Source organism: Callithrix jacchus, chromosome 7 (genome assembly GCF_049354715.1).
Source record: "Callithrix jacchus isolate 240 chromosome 7, calJac240_pri, whole genome shotgun sequence".
Taxonomy (NCBI): domain Eukaryota; kingdom Metazoa; phylum Chordata; class Mammalia; order Primates; family Cebidae; genus Callithrix; species Callithrix jacchus.
Window position 1 is genome coordinate 48867483 of NC_133508.1, and position 20210 is coordinate 48887692.

The 20210-nt window shown below is 46.8% G+C and overlaps 1 pseudogene; it reads right to left on the reverse strand.

Annotated features, from left to right (window-relative positions):
- Window positions 1–326: 326 nt before the first annotated feature.
- On the reverse strand, window positions 327–4730 carry LOC128928343 (cofilin-1 pseudogene; annotated as a pseudogene).
- Window positions 4731–20210: the final 15480 nt, after the last annotated feature.

A 20210-nucleotide genomic window follows, 5' to 3' on the forward strand; every position in this document is an offset into this window, starting at 1 on the left:
GGAGTGGTGGCACATGCCTGTAGTCCCAGCTACTCGGGAGGTTGAGGCTGGAGGATCGCTTGAGCCCAGGAGTTCTGGGCTGTAGTGTGCTATGCCGATCGGGTGTCTGCACTAAGTTTGGCATCAATATGGTGACCTCCCGGGAGCAGGGGACCACCAGGTTGCCTAAGGAGGGGTGAACCGGCCCAGGTCAGAAACGGAGCAGGTCAAAACTCCCATGCTGATCAGTAGTGGGATCGTGCCTGTGAATAGCCACTGCACACCAGCCTGGGCAACATAGTGAGACCCTGTCTCTAAAAAAAAACCTTTTCCTTTAATCCCAAGTTTTTCAGGATGCATCATAAGCCACCTGAGCAGACATGGAGTTGGAAGGGGAGCCCCAGTGCGCTGTATGGAAACTGGTTGTCGCCTGGGTCTGTTCACGCTCAGGTGAAAGGCCCTCATCACACCAAACAGAAGCAGCCAGGAGTGGAACACACAGCTGGTGAAACTCTCACAGGCCCTGGAGGAGGCCCAGATGCCCTGGGCCACTGCATACAGCCTCACACAGGAACGCCAAGACCAGGGCAAACATCAGAGAGCCCACTCAGAGAGCCTGCAAGGACCACCCCAGAGCTGTTGTTTAAGTCTTAAAAAGAGAAGAAACAGGAATTGAAAAACAGGTTTTCTTCCTTATTCTGATATCCTAAACCCCATTCCTCCTACACACACACACACACACACACACACACCCCTATAAACAAAGCCACAGACATCTCTATATACATACCCTGAAACCCACCTACATACACACCCCTATAGAAAACGCTTACACATATGCCCCACACACTCCTAGAAATGCATGCACCCCTCTGCCACACACACACATACAGTAGAGGCTCCTGTCTTACATATATATATATATATATATATTTTTTTTTTTTTTTTTTTTGAGACGGAGTCTCGCTGTGTCACCCAGGCTGAAGTGCAGTGACATGATTTCAGGTCATTGCAACCTCTGCCTCCCAGGTTCAAGCGATTCTCCTGCCTCAGCCTCCTAAGTAGCTGGGATTACAGGCAACAGCCACCATGCCCAGCAATTTTTTTTTTTTTTTTTAGTAGAGATGAGGTTTCATCATCTTAGCCAGGCTGATCTTGAACTCCTGACCTCGTGGTCCACCCACCTCGGCCTCCTAAAGTGCTGGGATTACAGGCATGAGCCACCATGCCTAGCCACACATCGCATTTTCAAAACAGCTCTTAAGAATTGGTTGGAAGCTATGGGAATTGGCCAAGTCAGCGCTTGCATGGTTTTTGCCCTGATTTTCTATCGCCATGATTTTCTTATAAACACCTTCCTTCTCTTGCAAATACCCACTGAGCTGGTTTTTCAAAAGCAGAAACCATGGACCCACTCACTGGTCTCCTTTGATACTTAGAGGTCAGAGATTAATAAAAATATACATATTGATTCTGACTGCCAAGCTTCCCGGCCCTTTGCAGTGTGTCCATCTTGGTGAGATTTGGCACTATTACTTACCACTTTTTTTTTTTGAGACGGAGTTTCGCTCTTGTTACCCAGGCTGGAGTGCAATGGCGCGATCTCGGCTCACCGCAACCTCCGCCTCCTGGGTTCAGGCAATTCTCCTGCCTCAGCCTCCTGAGTAGCTGGGATTACAGGCATGCACCACCATGCCCAGCTAATTTTTTTTTTTTTTGTATTTTTAGTAGAGACGGGGTTTCGGGGTTTCGCCATGTTGACCAGGATGGTCTCGATCTCTTGACCTCGTGATCCACCCACCTCAGCCTCCCAAAGTGCTGGGATTACAGGCTTGAGCCACCACGCCCAGCCTACTTACCACTTTTATGAGGAGTAAAGCAACACTTCACCAAACCATTATCAAGCTCGCTGAAGCTCCACCTGATCAGTTGGTCACAAAACACACTGAACAACTAGACACTTCTTTGCCTGGGAAGCAGAAGATGAAGGGGCAATGCACCCTGACGGCAAAACACGGTCTTTTTTGCTCTATTAGAATCATGAGGCTGGGCCAGTGGCTCACGCCTATAATCCAAGCACTTTGGGAGGCCGAGGTGGGCAGATCACCTAAGGTTAGGAGTTTGTGTCCATCCTGACCAACATGGAGAAACCCCATCTCTACTAAAAATACAAAAATTAGCCAGACGTGGTAGTGGGCACCTGTAATTCCAGCTACTCAGGAGGCTGAGGTGCAAGAATCGCTTGAATCTGTGAAGCGGAGGTTACAGTGAACTGGGATTTGACCACTTCACTCCAGCCTGGGCAACAGAGTAAGACCGTGTCTCAAAAAGAAAAGAAGCATGATTCAGGCCGGGCATGGTGGCTCACGCCTATAATCCCAGCAGAATTTCTTGAGCCTAGTAGTTCAAGAGCAGCCTGGACAATAATGTGAGACCCCTGTCTCTACAAAACAAAATTTAAAAAACTAACCAAGCATGGTAATGCTTGCCTACAGTCCCAGCTATTGGAGAGCCTGACGTGGCTGAGGCAGGAGGATCACTTAATCCCAGGAGGTTGAGGCTGCACTAAGCCATGATCCAGCCTGGGTCCTACTTCCATGAGTAACTGTGACCAGGAGAAAAGGGAGAGGGACCAGCTGGCAAGGGGAGGGTCATCTCACAACATTCCATTCATACACAGACAAGTATGAAGTCACTGTTGTCGTTAGGAGTTGGCAGCATGGGGAGGTGGAAGAACAGGTGGGCAGTAGGGGTATTGTTAAAAAAATACAGTCCCCTGCCCCAAACTGGGGTCTCTGAGGACAACTTAGTCAGCTTCAACCCAAGAGGAATCAGATCAAAATCGGTTTCAGGCTGGATGCAGTGGCTCATGTCTATAATCCCGGCACTTCTGGGAGGCTGAGGTGGGAGGATCACTTGAGCCCAGGAGTTCAAGACCAGCCTGGGCAACAGAGCAAAACCCTGTCTCTACAAAAAGTATAAAAATTAGCCAGGTGTGGTGACACGCACCTGCAGTCTCAGCTACTCCAGCGGCAGAGGTGGGAAGATTGCTTGAGGTCAAGGCTGCAGTGAGCTGTGATTGCACCACTGTACTCCAGCCTGAGCAACAGAGTTAGACCCTGTCTCAGATTTAAAAAAAAAGTGGTTTGGGAAGGCCAGAACCATTAAGAATAGCGAGAGAAAGAAAATTCAGGTGCTGGGAAGGCCCTGAGGCTGTTTGGAAGGGATTGTCTTCCCTATGCCGGGATCCTCCCAGCATTTCAGGTTTGGCAGGAAGGGGGCAGCCTCCAACCCCCAAAAGCAGGTTGCCAGATCCTTCAGGCCTGGGGCTGGAGGGGACTCACAAAGGTGTGCCCTCCAGGGAGATGACAGCACTGCTCCCAGCTTCTCTGCCAGGTGCCACGGTTCTTGACCTCCTTGCAGCAGTTCACTTGTTCAAGCTTGATCCCTGTCACCTTTTTTTTTTTTGAGACGGAGTCTTACTCTGTTGCCCAGGCTGGAGTGCAGTGGCGCAATCTCGACTCACTGCAACCTCCACCTCCCGGGTTCAAGCAACTCTCCTGCCTCAGTCTCCAGAGTAGCTGGGATTACAACCCACGCCCAGCTAATTTTTGTATTCTTAGTACGGACAGAGTTTCACCATGTTGGCCAGGCTGGTCTCAAACTTTTGACCTCAAGTGATTGCCCACCTTGGCCTCCCAAAATGCTGGGATTACAGGCGTGAGCAACCACGCCCGGCCCATGTCAGTTTCCTGATGTCGTCCTTAGAGCTGGCATAGATCATTTTGCCCTTAAGGGGTGCAGACTCGGGGGCCCAGAAGATAAACACCAGGTCCTCATTGCTCTCCTTGGTCTCATAGGTTGCATCACCTCTGAGGGCACAACAGCAGTCTTTGTTTGCAGCATCTTGGCAAAGGTGGCATGGGGTGGTCAGTGGTCCAGCACACATCATCCACCAGGGTCTCCTCGCCCTCCTCCAAGGTGGTGTTCGTCTCGTCCTCTGTCAGGCAGAAGAGCAACACCGCTTTCCTGCACTGCTTCACCTCCTCTGTCGTGGAAGATTTGCCCACCTTCAAGTCAGGAAACACCTTGACGACACCATCAGAGATGGCCACACCAGAGGCCATGTTTTCAGAAACAAAAAGGAGATAGCAGCCAGGTGCCAGGGCTCATGTCTGCAATCTCAGCTTTGGAAGGCCAAGGCAGTAGGATTGCTTGAGCCCAGAAGTTTGAGACCAACCTGAGTAATATGGTAAGACCCGGTCTCTACAAAAATTTTTTTTAAAAAATTAGTCTGGCATGGTGGCATGCACCTGCATAGGCCCAGCAACTTGGTAGACTGAGAGGGGAGGATTGCTTGAGTCCAGCAGATCGAGGCTTCAGTGAGCCATGTTCACGACAGTGCACTCCAGCCTGAGCAACAGAATAAGACCCTGTCTGAAAAAAAAAAGAAAAGAAAAGGAAGGCCGGATGTGGTGGCTCCCACCTGTAATCCCATCAGTTTAAGGGAGGCAGAGGCAGGTGGATCACTGGAGGTCAGGAGTTGGAGACCAGTCTGACCAATATGGCGAAACCCCATCTGCAATGAAAATACAAATGTTAGCCTGGTGTGGTGGAACGTGCCTGTAATCCCAGCTACTCGGGAGTCTGAGGCATGAGAATTGCTTGAACCTGGGAGACAGAGGTTGCAGTGAGCCAAGATTGCACCACTGCACTCCAGCCTGGACAACAGAAGGAGACTTCATGGGGAGGGTAGGGGAGGGGAGTTGGAGGGGAGTTGGAGAGATATTGGAGCAGAGGGGAGGGGAGGGAAGGAATAGAAAAGGAGATGGCAGGGAGAGTCAAAGAAGAGAAGAGCTGCTGTGGCTGCTGTCAGGATCTGACTGAACCAAGCACTTCCATTGTTCCAGTAACCCTATGATAGAGGCCTGTGCTCTTACTGCCCCATTTTACAGAGGAGGAAATAGAACCCTAGAGCTGTTGGTGATTTGGAAGAAGTCCCAAGTCTGGTGAGTGACTTGAACTTGGCCCCACGTTGGTCTGGATGAGGCAAGTTACGCCAAGACCTGTGTGTCTTTTCTAGAACATATGCCTCAAGTTGCAACAAAGGAGAAAGGCAGGTATGGAAATGTCTGCAAACTTCTATGTAAAAATGTTTTTTCAGCCAGGTGTGGTGGCTCACACCTGTAATCCCAGCACTTTGGGAGGGATTAGCCGAGCATGGTGGCGCACACCTGGAGCCCCAGCAACTTGAGAGGCTGAGGCAGGAGAACCGCTCGAACCCAGGAGGCGGAGGTTGCAGTGAGCCGACGTCCCACCACTGCACTCCAGCCTGGGCAATAGAGTGAAACTCCATCTCAAAAAAAAAGTTTTCTCACTTTGTTTAGAAAACATACTAGTTTGATTTAAAGAAGCAAATCAACAGTTAAGAGCTCAGATTCCAGAAATTTTCAAACTCGGGAGATATTGGAGAAATGCAAATGCAAATGACATTAGGAGAGAGCATTTTACACTCATCAGAAAGGCAAAAATTAGGAAGGTGGAAATGAGAGGGGTGGAGACAGCCAAGAGAGCAAGGAGCTAAGAGCCCAGGTGCTGCAGCCAGTCTGGGGTGGAGCTCAAAGCCCATCCTGGCATTTCAGAGCTGGTTTCTTACCTGAAGAATGAAGATGTTGTTATAAAATTGTTGTGAAGATTCAAACAACTATTAACATCAAGTGCTGGGAATGGTGTCTATGCTGAATAAGGGATCTGAGCCCAGCACTGACAACTGTGGGCTCCCAGAGGGAAGGGACTTTTCTCGGCTCCTTTGCTGTATCCTCAGTGTCTAGAATAACTGAGCTCAGGGATAATCGCCAGGGGAACCAGCAAGTAAACTGTGGTGGAGTCATGCTATACACAATCCCATATGCTGCAGCAGTCAGAAGCAACCACCTGGTGCCAGGGTTGGTGAACTTTTCCACTAAAGAAGAGACAGTACTTTGGGAGGCCAAGGCAGGCAGATCACCTAAGGTCAAGAGTTTTAGACCAGCCTGGCCAACATGGCAAAACCCCATCTCTACTAAAAATACAAAAATTAGCTGGACGTGGTTAAGGGGGTAGGGGTGCCTATAATCCCAGCTACTCGGGAGGTTGAGGCATGAAAATCGCTTGAACCTCGGAGGTGGAGGTTGCAGGGAGCGGAGATCACGCTATTGCCCTCCAGCCTGGGTGACAGAGCAGGCGAGTGTCTCAAAGAAAAAAAGAATAGACAGGCCTGGTGTTGTGGCTCACGCTTGTATCCCAGCACTTTGGGAGGCCAGGGTGAGTGGATCACTTGAGTCCACATGTTCCAGACCAGCCTGGGCAACAGGAAAACCAGCCTGGGAAAACCCTGTCGCTACCAAAATGACAAAAATTAGCCAGGCATGGTGCTGTACACTTGCAGTCTCAGCTACCTGGGAGGCTAAAATGGAAGAGTCACCTGACCCTGGAAAGGTCAAGGCTACAGGAAGCTGTGATCGCAACACTGCACTCCAGCCTGGGTGACGGAGGGGGACCGTATCTCAAAAAATAAAGAAAGAAAATAAAATTACCAAAATGCTTTTTTAAAAAAAGATAGTAAATATTTTAGGCTTTGCAGACTACAAAGACAGTTACAGCCTTAGATAGTATGCAAATGCATGGGTAGGGCTGTGTTCTAAAACCTTTATGAACACTGAAATGTGAATTCCACGTCATTTTCTTTTTCTTTTCTTTTTTTTTTTTTTCAAACAGAGTCTGCCCTGTTGCCCAGGCTGGAGTGCAGTGGTGCAATCTTGGCTCACTGCGACCTCCACCTCCAGGATTCAAGTGATTCTTGTACCTCAGCTTCCTGAGTAGCTGGGATTATAGGTGCACACCACCATGCCTGGCTAATTTTTGTATTTTTAGTACAGATGGGGTTTCATCATGTTGGCCAGGCTGGTCTTGAATTCCTGCCTTCAAGTGATCCGCCCACCTTGGCCTCCCAAAGTGCTGGAATTGCAGGTGTGGGCCACAACGCCTGGCCTCTATGTCATTCTCTATGTCATTTTAATGTGTCACAAAATATGATTCTTCTGTTGATTTTTTACCCCAGTCATTTAAAAATTAGCTTGCTGGCTGTACAGAAACTGCTGTGCCCCAGATTTGGCCTGTGGGCCATAGTTGCTGAATCCTATTCTAGGCCCACAACACAGAGAAATTTATTCATGTATTTATTTTTTTCTGAGACAGCGTCTTGCTCTGTCGCCCAGGCAGAAATACAGTGATACTGTCACAGCTCACTGAAGCCTTAACTTTCTAGACTTAAGTAATCCTCCTACCTCAGCCTCCAGGGTAGCCGGGACTATAGGCTCACAACACTACACCTGACTAATTTTTGTTTTGTTTCATTTTGTTTCTTTAAGACAGAGTCTCGCTCTGCCACCCAGTCTGGAGTACAGTGGTACAATCTCAGCTCACTACAACCTCCACCTCCCTGGTTCAAGAGATTCTCATGCCTCAGTCTCCCAAGTAGCTGGGATTACAGGGTGCCACCATGTCTGGCCAATTTTTGTATTTCCAGTAGAGTTAGGGTTTCATCATGTTGGCCAGACTGGTCTCGAACTCCTGGCTAACATGGTGAAATCCCATCTCTACTAAAAATACGAAAAGTTAGCCAGGCATGGTGGCATATGGCTGTAACCCCAGCTACTTGGGAGGCTGAGGCAGGAGAATACTTGAACCCAGGAGGTGGAGGTTCAAGTGATTCTCCTGCCTCAGTGAGCCCGGATCATGCCATGGCACTCCAGCCTGGCACAAGACTCTGTCTCAAAAAATATATATATATGTATATGTGTGTGTGTGTGTGTGTACATTTTATTTGTCACTATTGAAGGTGATGATTGTGTCAGTGTATCCTGAAAATTGATAAAGGATTAAGCATAGGAGGAGCTATGGTTCATCTCCAGTTGATGAAGGAAAACTCTTTGCAAATGAACATAGAAGTACTGGGACAGGAGTTGTCTCACGCCAGTAATTCTAGCACTTTGGGAGGCCAAGGCAGAAGGTTCACTTGGGGCCAAAAGCATGAGACCAGCCTGGGCAACATAGGAAGACCCCGTCTCTACAAAAAATTTAAAAAATAAAAACAATTAGCCAGACATAGTGGCACACCTGTAGCCCCAGCTACTCTGGAGGATGAGGTGGGAGGATTGCTTGAGCTCAGGAGGCCGAGGCTGTGGTAAGCTATGATTGCACCATTGCACTCCAGCCTAGACAATAGAGTGAGACCCTATCCCTAAAATAAATAAAATAAAATTTACCATTTTGTAACCCCCAATGGCATAATGGAGTCAGGAAAGGATTATCAGTGGATGCTAAACCATTTTTTTTTTTTTTGAGATGGAGTTTTGCTGTTGTTACCCAGACTAGAGTGCAATGGCATGATCTCGGCTCACTGCAACCTCCACCTCCTGGGTTCAAGCAATTCTCCTGCCTCAGCCTCCCGAGTAGCTGGGACTACAGGCATGCATCGCCATGCCCAGCTAATTTTTGTGTTTTTAGTAGAGACGGGGTTTCACCCTGTTGACCAGGATGGTCTCGATCTCTTGACCTCGTGATCCACCTGCCTCGGCCTCCCAAAGTGCTGGGATTATAGGCGTGAGCCACCGCACCCGGCCTACTCACAGGTTTAAATGAAATATTGGTTGGCCACTATTAAGCACAATTGATGGTATAAGGGAGGTTTTCAATACCCATTTTTAGACTGCATTCTAGCCTGGGCAATTAAGTAACACTCCCGTTCTCTCTCCCTCTTCTGCTTCCTCTTTTTTCCTCTTCTTCATTCCTTTCTTTTCTTTCTTCCTTTCTTTTTTTATTTTAAAAAGAGAATATTGTAAGTTGAAAATGTATTTAATATACCTACCCTACCTTAAATATGCTCGGGACACTTACATTATCCTACATTTGAATAAAGTTATCTAACACAAATACACAAAGCCTATTTTATAATCAAGTGTTGAATATCTCATATATCCTATCACTAGCTTCGGAAAAGATCAAAATTAGAAATTCAAAGTGCATTGAAATCGCAATGGTTTCACACCATTATAAAGTCAAAAAATTGTAAGTCCAGGACCATTAAAAAATAAAATAAAAAATAAAAATAAATAAAGCTTTGTGATTATTAATGTATAATTTTTAATTGCATATTAAGTTGTTCATATTCATTTATAAAATCAGTCTTAATATTTTGAAGGTGAAGATAAAACGTTTACTTTGAATCTATGATATCTGCTTCTAATTTTTTATTTTTCTTCCTTACTTCCTTTCCTCTTTTTCTTTCTCTCTCCCTTTCTTCTCTCTTTCCCCCCATAGAAAAAAAAAAAAAAAGATTAATGAGACATACTAAGCAAATGTAATGCATGAAACTTAATTGGATCCTATTTTAAGAAAATAGAGGCGGTTGGGCGTGATGGCTCATGCCTGTAATCCCAGCACTTTGGGAGGCTGAGGTGGGTGGATCATGTGAGGTCAGGAGTTCAAGACCAGCCTTACCAACATGGAAACACCTGTCTCTACTAAAAATACAAAATTAGCAGGGTGTGGTGGCACATGCCTGTAATCTCAGCTACTCAAGAGGCTGAGGCAGGAGAATCACTTGAATCTGGGAGGCAGAGGTTGTGGTGAGCTGAGATTGTACCATTGCACTTCAGCCTGGGCAACAAGAATGAAACTCCATCTTGAAAGAAAGAAAGAAACAAAGAAAATAGAGTCTGGGCACAAGGACTCACGCCTGTAATCCCAGCACTTTTAGAGGCCAAGGAGGGCAAGTAACTTGATCCCAGGAATTTGAGATCAGCCTGGACAACATGGTGAAACCTCATCTCTACAAAAACTACAAAAAAAAAAAAATAGCTGGGTGTGGTGCCATGTGCCTGTAGTCCCAGCTATCCGGGAGGCTGAGGTGGGAGGATCATCTGAGCCCAGAAGGTCAAGGCTGCAGTAAGCCAGGATCGTGGCACTGCACTCAGCCTGGGTGACAGAGAGACCTTGTCTCAAAAAAAAAAAAAAAAAAAAAAAAAGAAAAGAAAAGAAAAGGAAAAGAAAATAGCTGTAAAAGATATTTTGGGGGAACAATTATAGAAATTTGATTATCCTTTTTTTTTTTTTTTTGAAACTGAGTCTCACTCTGTTGCCCAGGCTGGAGTGCAGAAGCTCCATCTTGGCTCACTGTAACCTCCGCCTCCCGGGTTCAAGCAATTCTGACTACAGGCGCCTGCCACCACGCCTGGCTGATTTTTGTATTTTTAGCAAAGACAGGGTTTCACCTTGTAGGTTGGGCTGGTCTTGAACTCCTGACTTCAGGTAATCCACCTGCCTCAGCCTCCCAAAGTGCTGGAATTACAGGCGTGAGCCACTGTACCCTGCCAGTTGTAGAAATTCAAAGGTGTACCAGATATTAGATGAGAGCAGGAAATAACTCTTCATTTTCTTCTGTGATTACCATTGTGGTTATGTAAGACAATGTTCTTGTTCTTAGGAGAAGCAGGTTGAAGAATTTAGCAGTGAAATGTCATGATGTCTGCAATTTACTTTCTTTTTGGAGCATAGTAGGGGGAGATGGGGTCTCACTCTGTTGCCCAGGCTGGAGTGCAATAGGGCAATCTTGGCTCACTGCAACCTCTGCCTCTTGGGCTCAAACAATCCTCCTACCACGGCCTCCCAAGTAGCTGGAACTACAGGTATGTGCCACCACACCCAGCTAATTTTTGTATTTTTTGTAGAGACAGGGTCTCGTTATGTTGTCCAGGCTGGTCTCCAACTGCAATCCAACCATCTTGGCCTTCCAAAGTGCTAGGATTACAAACATGAGCCACAGCACATAACCTGCAAATTTACTTTTTTTTTTTTTTTTTTTTTTAGGTGGAGTCTCGCTCTGTTGCCCAGATTGGAGTGCAATGGGACCATCTCAGCTAACTGCAACCTCCACTTTGTGGATTAAAATGATTCTCCTGCCTCAGCCTCCCAAGTAGCTACCCACCACCACGGACCAGGCTAATTTTTGTATTTTTAGTAGAGATGGTGTTTCACCATATTGGCCAGGCTGGTCTCGAGCTCCTGACCTCAGATGACCTCAGATTACTCCTGTAATACCAGCATTTTGGAAGCCTGAACCTCCGCCTCAGCCTTCCAAAATGCTGGGATTATAGGAGTGAGCCACTGTGCCCAGCCCAAATTTACTTTCAAATAATCCAGCAAAAAGAAAAAATAAAATAGAGAGTGCCAGGCGCTGTGGCTGACGCCTGTAATCCCAGCACTGTGGGAGGCTGAGGCAAGCAAATCATGAGGTCAGGAGTTCAAGACCAGCCTGGCCAACATGGTGAAACCCCATCTCTACTAAAAATACAAAAAAATGAGCTGGGCGTGGTGGTGGGTACCTGTAATTCCAGGTAATCAGGAGGCTGAAGCAGGACAAGTGCTTGAACCCAGGAGGCGGAGGTTGCAATGAGCTGAGATTGAGCCACTGCACTCCATCCTGGGTGACAGCGAGAGACTCTGTCTCAAAAAAAAAAAAAAAAAGAAGAAAGAAAATAGAGAGACAGCTAGGTAGATACATACATACAGCAAATATGGCAAAATATTAACAGTTGTTTCATTTAAGTGGTAGCTATGCTGATGTTTGTTATACTGTGGCTTCAATTTTTCCATACATCTCAAAATTTTCAAAATAGAAAGTTAAAAAATGGTTGAAGAGATAATGGAATTAGAAAATCACCATTTTCGTATCCTTTGAGTCACAAAATTTAAAAAATAAAAATAAAGAAAAAAAAGAAAGAATGGCATGGAGTCTGTATATAAAAAGAAAAAAAAGAAACTCACCATTCTGTAACAATCCTAGTAATAACGATTTAGGCAAGATTCATCAGTCTGCCAGGCACAGTGGCTCACACCTGTAATCCCAACACTTTGGGAGGTTGAGGCAGGCGGATCTCTTGAGGTCAGGAATTCGAGACCAGCCTGGCAAAACCCCGTCTCTACTAAAAATAGGAAAAGTAGCCAGGCATGGTGGCACACGCCTATAGCCCCAGTTACTTGGGAACCCGAGGCAGAAGAATCACTTGAACCTGGGAGGCAGAGGTTGCAGTGAGCCGAGATCACGCCACTTCACTCCAGCCTGGGCCACAGAGCAAGACTCCTTCTCAAAAAAAACAAAAATTGTCCAGGCACGGAGGTTCACCCCTGTAATTCCAGCACTTTGGGAGGCTGAGGTGTGTGGATCACAAGGTCAGATGATCAAGACCATCCTGGCCAACATGGTGAAATGCTGTCTCTACTAAAAATACAAAAATTAGCTGGGCATGGTGGTGCATGCCTGTAATCCCGGCTACTCAGGAGGCTGAGGCAGGAGAATTGCTTCAATCAGGGAGTCAGAGATTACATGAGCTGAGATTGTGCCACTGCACTCCAGCCTGGGCAACAGAGTGAGAGTCCATCTCTAAATAAATAAATAAATAAATAAAGATTCATCAATGGGTCCTAAATCCACTGGGTAAAAACTTGAAGACTAACAGAATATTTGCATAGTCTCAGTGTATTTACATACAAATTATTAGCCTCAAAAAAGGGAAAATGATAATTTTACAGGGAAGACTGCCAGCAGATGCTAGTTTAAGCCAGGGTCAAGGTTAGCATCATCGGTTATGGAACCCAACAGACCTCATGTGTCCCCTGCTGTGATACACAAGACATGTCATTTCGGAGGTCTTCTCGCCAAACGCTTATAACCTGAATCGAATCGTGAGGAAACATCAGACAAGCCCAAATTGAGGGACATTCCACAGAGCAAAGTAAGCCTGAACTCTTCAAAAGTGGCCATGTCTTGAAAGACAAAGAAAGGCTGAGAACCTGTTCTAGATTGAAGGACATTAAAGAGCCACAATGATTGAATACAGTGTTCCTGGATTGCATCCTAGATCAGAGAGAAAAATTACTCAAAGAACATGGTTTTTACTAGTTTTTTCTTTTTTTTGCGATAGGGTCTCACTCTGTCACCCACGCTGGAGTGCAGTGGTATGATCACTGCTCACTGCAGCCTTGATCTCCCCAGGCTCAGGTGATTCTTCTACCTCAGCCTCCCAAAGAGCTGGGACTACAGGCATGTGTCACCATGCCCTGCTAAATGTTTTGTTTTGTAGAGGTGGGGTTTCACCATGTTGCCCAGGCTGGATTGCTAACTCCTGGGCTCAAGGGATCTGCCCACCCAGTGCAGCCTCCTGAAGTACGAGGGTCACAGGTGTGAGCCACCACACCAGCCTGTTTCTTTCTTTCTTTCAATTTCTTTTTTTGTGTGTGAGACAGAGTCTTGCTCTGTCGCCCAGGCTGGAGTGCAGTGGGGCAATCTCAGCCCACTGCTCAATTCACTGCAACCTCCACCTCCCAGTTCAAGCAATTCTCTGCCTCAGCCTCCCGAATAGCTGGCATTACAGGCAGCTGCCATCCCATCCAGCTAATTTTTGTATTATTAGTAGAGATGGGGTTTCACCATCTTGGCCACACTGGTCTTGAACTCCTGACCTCGTGATCCACCAACCTCGGCCTCCCAAAGTGCTGGGATTACAGGCATGAGCCACCATACCAGCCTGTTTTTGTTTCTTTTCCTGGGCAGGAGGGAAGAACCGAATTTGAAAATGGTTGTATATCGGAAAAGAGTGTTACCTGAATGTTAAAGCCCTGCATTTGATAATAGCATCGTGATTGTGTAAGAGAATGTCTTTGTCCTTAGAAAAGACAAACTGAAGCACTCAGAGGCCAAGAGGCATCCAGCCCATTAGTCTCAACGGATAAGTAAGAAGATACATGTTATTAATTAATTATGATGACGATGATTATTTGAGACAGAGTCTCGTTCTGTCACCCCAGCTGGAGTGCAGTGGAGCCACCTCAGCTCATTGCAACCTCTGCCTCCAGGATTCAAGCAATTCTCCCACCTCAGTCTCTGGAGTAGCTGGGATTACAGGCATGAGCCACCACACCCAGATAATTTTTGTATTTTTAGTAGAGATGGGGTTTCACCATGTTGGCCAGGCTAATCTCAAACTCCTGACCTGAGGTGATTCCCCGCCTTGGCCTCCCAAAGTGCTGGGATTACAGGCATGAGCCACGGTGCCTGGCCATATTATTAATTTGTATGTCCAAAGAGAGCGAGTGATAAACCAAATGTGACATAACATAATCAGTTGATGAATCTGGATGAAGGGAACATAGAAGTGCTTTGCAATTCTTGCAACTGTATCATAAATTTTAAATTATTTCAGAATAAAAAATTTGTTTTTAAGATCTAAGTTAGCTGGGTATGGTGGCTCTCTCTTGTAATCTCATCACTTTGGGAGGCCAAGGTGGGTGAATCATGAGGTCAGGAGATGGAGACCATCCTGGCCAACATGGAAACATCCCATCCTTACTAAAAATACAAAAATTAGTTCGGCGTGGTGGTGTGTGCCTGTAGTCCCAGCTGCTTGGGAGGCCGAGGTGGAAGAATCACTTGAACCTGGGAGGTGGAGGTTGCAGTGAGCTGAGATCCTGCCTCTGTACTCCAGTTTGGTGACAGAGTGAGATTCCATCTCAAAAAAAAATAAAAATAAAGAAACTAAGTTAGACCTAGACTAGTTGGGAAGGTAGCTTCTAATTTTGGCAGGAGCTAAAAATATGGAGATGAGGGGAAATTAAATCTTGATAAAATAATTTTTTTATTTTTGGAGACAGTTCTTGTTCATGGCTCACTGCAACCATCTCTGCCCCCTGGGGTCAAGTCATCCTCCCACAACAGCCTCTCCAGTAACTGTAACCACAGGTGTACATGACTATGTCTGGCTAAATTTTGCATTTTTTTGTAGAGATGGTGTTTCACCATGTTGTCTAGGCTGGTCTCAAACTCCAGGGCTCAAGTGATCCATCTGCCTCAGCCTCCCAAAGTGCTGGGATTACAGGTGTGAGCTACTGTGCCTGGCCTAAAATTACTTTTTTTTTTTTTTTTGAGACGGAGTTTCACTCTTGGTGCCCAGGCTGGAGTGCAATGGCGAGATCTTGGCTCACTGCAACCTCCGCCTCGCAGGTTTAAGTGATTCTCCTGCCTCAGCCTCCTGAGTAGCTGGGATTACAGGCATGCACCACCATGACTGGGTTAATTTTAGTAGTGACGAGGTTTCTCCATGTTGGTCAGGCTGGTCTCAAACTTCTGACCTCAGATGATCCGCTCACCTCAGCCTCCCAAAATGCTGGGATTACAGGTGTGAGTCACCTCGCCTGGCCCTAAAGTTATTTTTATTTAAATATCTTTATTGGCTGGGGGGTGGTGTGTGCCTGTAATCCTAGCATTTGGGGAGGCCAAGATGGGAGGATTACTTGAGGCAAGGAGTTTATAACCAGCCTAGGCAACATAACCAGACCATATCTTTACAAAAAATTTTAATTAGCCAGATGTGGTGGTGCACACCTACATAAATAAATAAATAAATAAAATTATTGCCCTGCTATTTCTTTCAGTTTTCAGAAATGTTGTGGAGCTGCCTCCTGTTCGTCTCATGGGGCTGATGAGCTGAGGGAATTTGAGGGAGGTGCTGGAAGAGGAGAAGGCAAGTCCCCAAGTAACCTCGTTGAAAACGGGGGGCTGGGCCGGGCACAGTGACTCACCCCTGCAGGAGGCTGAGGCAGGAGGATCGCTTGAGGTCAGGTGTTCAAGACCAGCCTGGCCAACATGGTAAAACTTCATCTCTGCTAAAAATACAGAAATTAGCCAGGCATGCCTACCTGTAGTTCCAGCTACTTAGGAGGCTGAGGCAGGAAAATAGCTTGAACCCAGGAGGCAGAGGTTGCAGTGAGCCGAGATTGTGCCACTGCACTCCAGCCTGGGCGACAGAGCAAGACTCTGTCTTGAAACAAATAAAATGCTGCGGTTCAAATGACTTTTGACAATCAGTGCTGTAAAGCTGAATCCCAGAGCTAACTGAGACAGGAGCAGGAGGATCTGTGGTCCAGCCTCCCTCTGGCCTTCAAATTCTCTTCCTGATTGAGTTACTGACCTTCCTTAAGACAGTGTTTGCTTGTCCTCCCAACTCACCTGAAAATTTTTCTTTTTCTTTTTTTTTTTTTTTTTTTTTGAGATGGAGTTTCGCTCTTGTTACCCAGGCTGGAGTGCAATGGCGCGATCTCGGCTCACTGCAACCTCCGCCTCCTGGGTTCAGACAATTCTCCTGCCTCAGCCTCCCGAGTAGCTGGGATTACAGGCACGCGCCACCATGCCCAGCTAATTTTTTTGTATTTTTAGTAGAGACGGGGTTTCACCATGTTGACCAGGATGGTCTCGATATCTTGACCTCGTGATCCACCCGCCTCGGCCTCCCAAAGTGCTGGGATTACAGGCTTGAGCCACCGCGCCTGGACGCCTGAAAATTTCTTGGGAGAAGGGCCAGCCTTTGGGGTTGTGTTCCTGTGTGACCTGTCCCTAGGAGCTTCTGCACACCCAGCTCTGCCCACCTGCAGCCAGCACCCAGGACTCCACAGCACTACCCGCACTAAATGCCTCAGTCTCAAGCTTGTTGCAGGGAATGGCCAGGGCAGTGGACATAGTGCAGAAGTTTAGGGTCTGACCAACCTGGGACAGCAATTTATGGGCTAGTGACATCCTTCAGCAGCTGTATAAACTCAGGCCTGCCATATGGTCTATGAGCCTCAAATTTTTCTTCTGTAAAATGGGAATGATAAAACCAACTTCACTGGACACGGTGGTTTATGCCTGTAATCCCAGCACTCTGGGAGACTGAGGCAGGTGGATCACTTAAGCTCAGGAGTTGGAGGCCAGCCTAGGCAACATGTCAAGACTCTGTCTCTATTAAAAATAACAAAAAGTAACCAGGTGGCATGCACCTGTAATCCCAGCTACTTGGGAGGCTGAGGTGAGAGGATCACTTGAGCCTGGGAGGTAGAGGCTGCAGTGAGCCATAATGGCACCACTGCACACCAGCCTGGGTGACAGAGGGAAACCCTGTCTCAAAAAAAACCAAACCAAAAAAACCAAAAACCCTGGCTCACGCCTGTAATCCAAGCACTTTGGAGGCCAAGGTGGGCAGATCACCTGAGGTCAGCAGTTCAAGACCAGCCTGGCCATCATGGCAAAACCCTGTCTTTTAAAAAGAAACTAATTCTAAAATTTAAAAAAAAGTAAAAAAAAACGAACAACAGCAACAACAACAAAATGACTTCTCCCCCACTGTGGCTGGGTGTATTAATTGAGATGAATCAGATCTCTGTGGCTTGTCCTGTGTTTCACAATGTTAGTGACCATCAGGGTCCATCTGTCGAGCCTCATTCCATGTGCAGGGCCATTTCTGGGGGTGAGTAAAGGTCACTAATTATATCTGCCTTCAATCCTTCCTCCCTTATCCCTTCAAATCAGTTCAGACATAATCTGCTTAATATGAACAGCAGGCATCAGAGATGGACTTGCAGGATTTACTATTTATTCCCTGGAAAGTCATAAAAAGCATCAACCAGATGGCCTGGGTTCAAATTCCGGTTCCACCACTTATTGGTCATGAGAGCTTGGGCAGCGCTACTTAATCTCCATGACTCACAATGGCACCTACCTGACAGGGTTGTTAAGAGGATAAAATGAGTTAATACATAAATATAAAGTACATGGCCAGGTGTGGTGGCTCACACCTATAATCTCAGCAGTTTGGAGGGCTGAGGTAGGCGGATCACTTGAGCCCAGGAGTTCAAGACCAGCCCGGGCAACATGGAGAGACCCTGTCTCTACCAAAAATGCAAAAAAATTAGCTGAGTGTGGTGGTGTGCACCTGTGGTCCCAGCTACTCGGGAGGCTAAGACGAGAAGATCGCTTGAGTCCAGGAGTTGGAGTGAGCCGAGGTCACCACACTGCACTCTATCCTGGGTGACTCTATCCTGGGTGAGACCCTATCTTAAATAAATAAACAAATAAATAAATACTTTGTGTAAACATTTCTTACTGTATGTCATTAAATTATTAATGTATATACAAAGAAACATAGTTACCAATTAAACTATGACACAATATCATCAACTGGAACTGGAACTGAAATCACATACTGATTCCAGAAATGTGAAACAAAGGCTGGGTGTGGTGGCACTTTGGGAGGCCGGTGTATCACCTGAGGTCAGGAGTTCAAGACCAGCCTGGGCAAAGGGGTTAAAATACAAAAATTAGCCAGGCATGGTGGTGCATGCTTGTAGTCCCAGCTACTCAGGAGGCTGAGGCAGGAGAATCGGTTGAACCCGGGAGGTGGAGGTTGCAGTGAGCTGAGACTGTGCCACTGCACTCCAGCTTGGGCAACAGAGTGAGACTCGGTCAAGAAAGAAAGAAAAAAGAAAGAAAGAAAGAAAGAAAGAAAGAAAGAAAGAAAGAAAGAAAGAAAGAAAGAAAGAAAGAAAGAAAGAAAGAAAGAAAGAAAGAAAGAAAGAAAGAAAGAAAGAAAGAAAGAAAGAAAGAAAGAAGAAGGAAGGAAAGAAGGAAAGAAGGAAAGAAGGAAAGAAAGAAAGAAAGAAAGTAAAAAGAAAGGTGGCTCGTGTCTGTAATCTCAGCACTTTGGGAAGCCGAGGTGGGGCAGATCACTTGAGGCCAGGAGTTCGAGATCAGCCTGGCCAACATATTTTTAGTCTCTACTAAAAATACAAAAATTAGGCTCGGCACAGTGGTTCATGCCTGTAATCCCAGCACTTTGGGAGGCCAAGGTGGGCAAATCACAAGGTCAGGAGTTTGAGACCATCCTGGCCAACATGGTGAAACACTGTGTCTACCAAAAATACAAAAATTAGCTGGACGTATCTCAGCTACTTGGGAGGCTGAGGCTGGAGAATCACAGGAACCCAGGAGGCAAAGTTTGCAGTGAGCCGAGATAACAAAGCGCTACTTTGTGTCACGTATCTTCTGAGTACTCACATACTTAACAGCTGCACTGCAGCCCAGACAACAGAGTCTCAAAACGAACAAACAAAACAAAGCCAGGCATGGTGTCTTTGCATTCCTATAATCCCAGCTATCCTTCCAACCTGGGAGGTGGAGGTTGCAGTGAGCTGCAGATCGCTCTAGTGAGACTCCATCTCAATCAATCAATCAAGTGTGCCTTAAAATAGATGAAATACTGTATTATTATATTATTATTAGAGGGCTGGAGCCAGAACATGTTAGCATTTTGTGCCTCGAGATTCAAACCGTAGGTCTACCATTTACTCCTTAGGTGACTTTTGTTTTGTTTTGTTTTAAGAGATGAGATTTTACCATATTGGCCAGGAGGTCTTGATCTCTTGACCTTGTGATCCGCCCGCCTCGGCCTACCAAAATGCTGGGATTACAGGCAGCAGCCACTGAGCCTGGCCAACTTTTTTTTTGGCGGGGGGACAGGGTCTCACTCTTTTGCCCAGATCGGAGTCAAGTGGGGCGATATTGGCTCACCGCAACCTCTGCCTACCTGGTTCAAGCAATTCTCCTGTCTCAGCTTCCCGAGTAGCTGGGATTACAGGCGCACGCTACTATCACCCTATCCTTGGGTGACTTTAAGCAAGATACTTGATCGCTCTGTGCCTCAGTTTCCTCACTCGCAGAATGAATATCAATAGTTCCTGCCGCACAAAACTGTTGGGGCTATTAAGTATGTGAGTACTCAGAAGATACGTGACACAAAGTAGCGCTTTGATTGCTATTATTAGAACAAAGTTATTGTTTCCAGGTTTGGAGGTGGGCTAGCGGAGGGAGGAGAGGACGCAACCGGCAGCCTTTCAGAAAAGGAGTCCGGGTCTTACCCTGCTTCCCAAGTCTATTTGGCCCGGGATCCCGAGCCCCGCCCCCTCCAGGCCCCGCCCCACCCTTTTTGGCCGAGCCCCTGCGCTACTCTCGCGCGCTTTGAAAGTGCGCGAGCTCCGAACGAGACCCGGGCTGGCGGTTGGTCGGCCGAAACCATCTGCTACGTTATGTGGGGGGAGGTCAGCGCCTACACAGCCACATTTTTTTTCGATTTTCAGCTTTTCAGGCCTAGTTCCTGGTCTTATTTTAGCTCTCGAGCTTCTCTGTAGGCTCGAATTTCGAGAAGGCAGCCCGAGTCCCTGGGAAGAGGGTCATCGTGGCTCTCCTCGGCGCCCTCCCCCTCTTGACAAGCGCTCGGTGGGAGAGGACGCCGGCGGGCAGAGGGAGGAGGCGGCTCTAGCGCCATTTT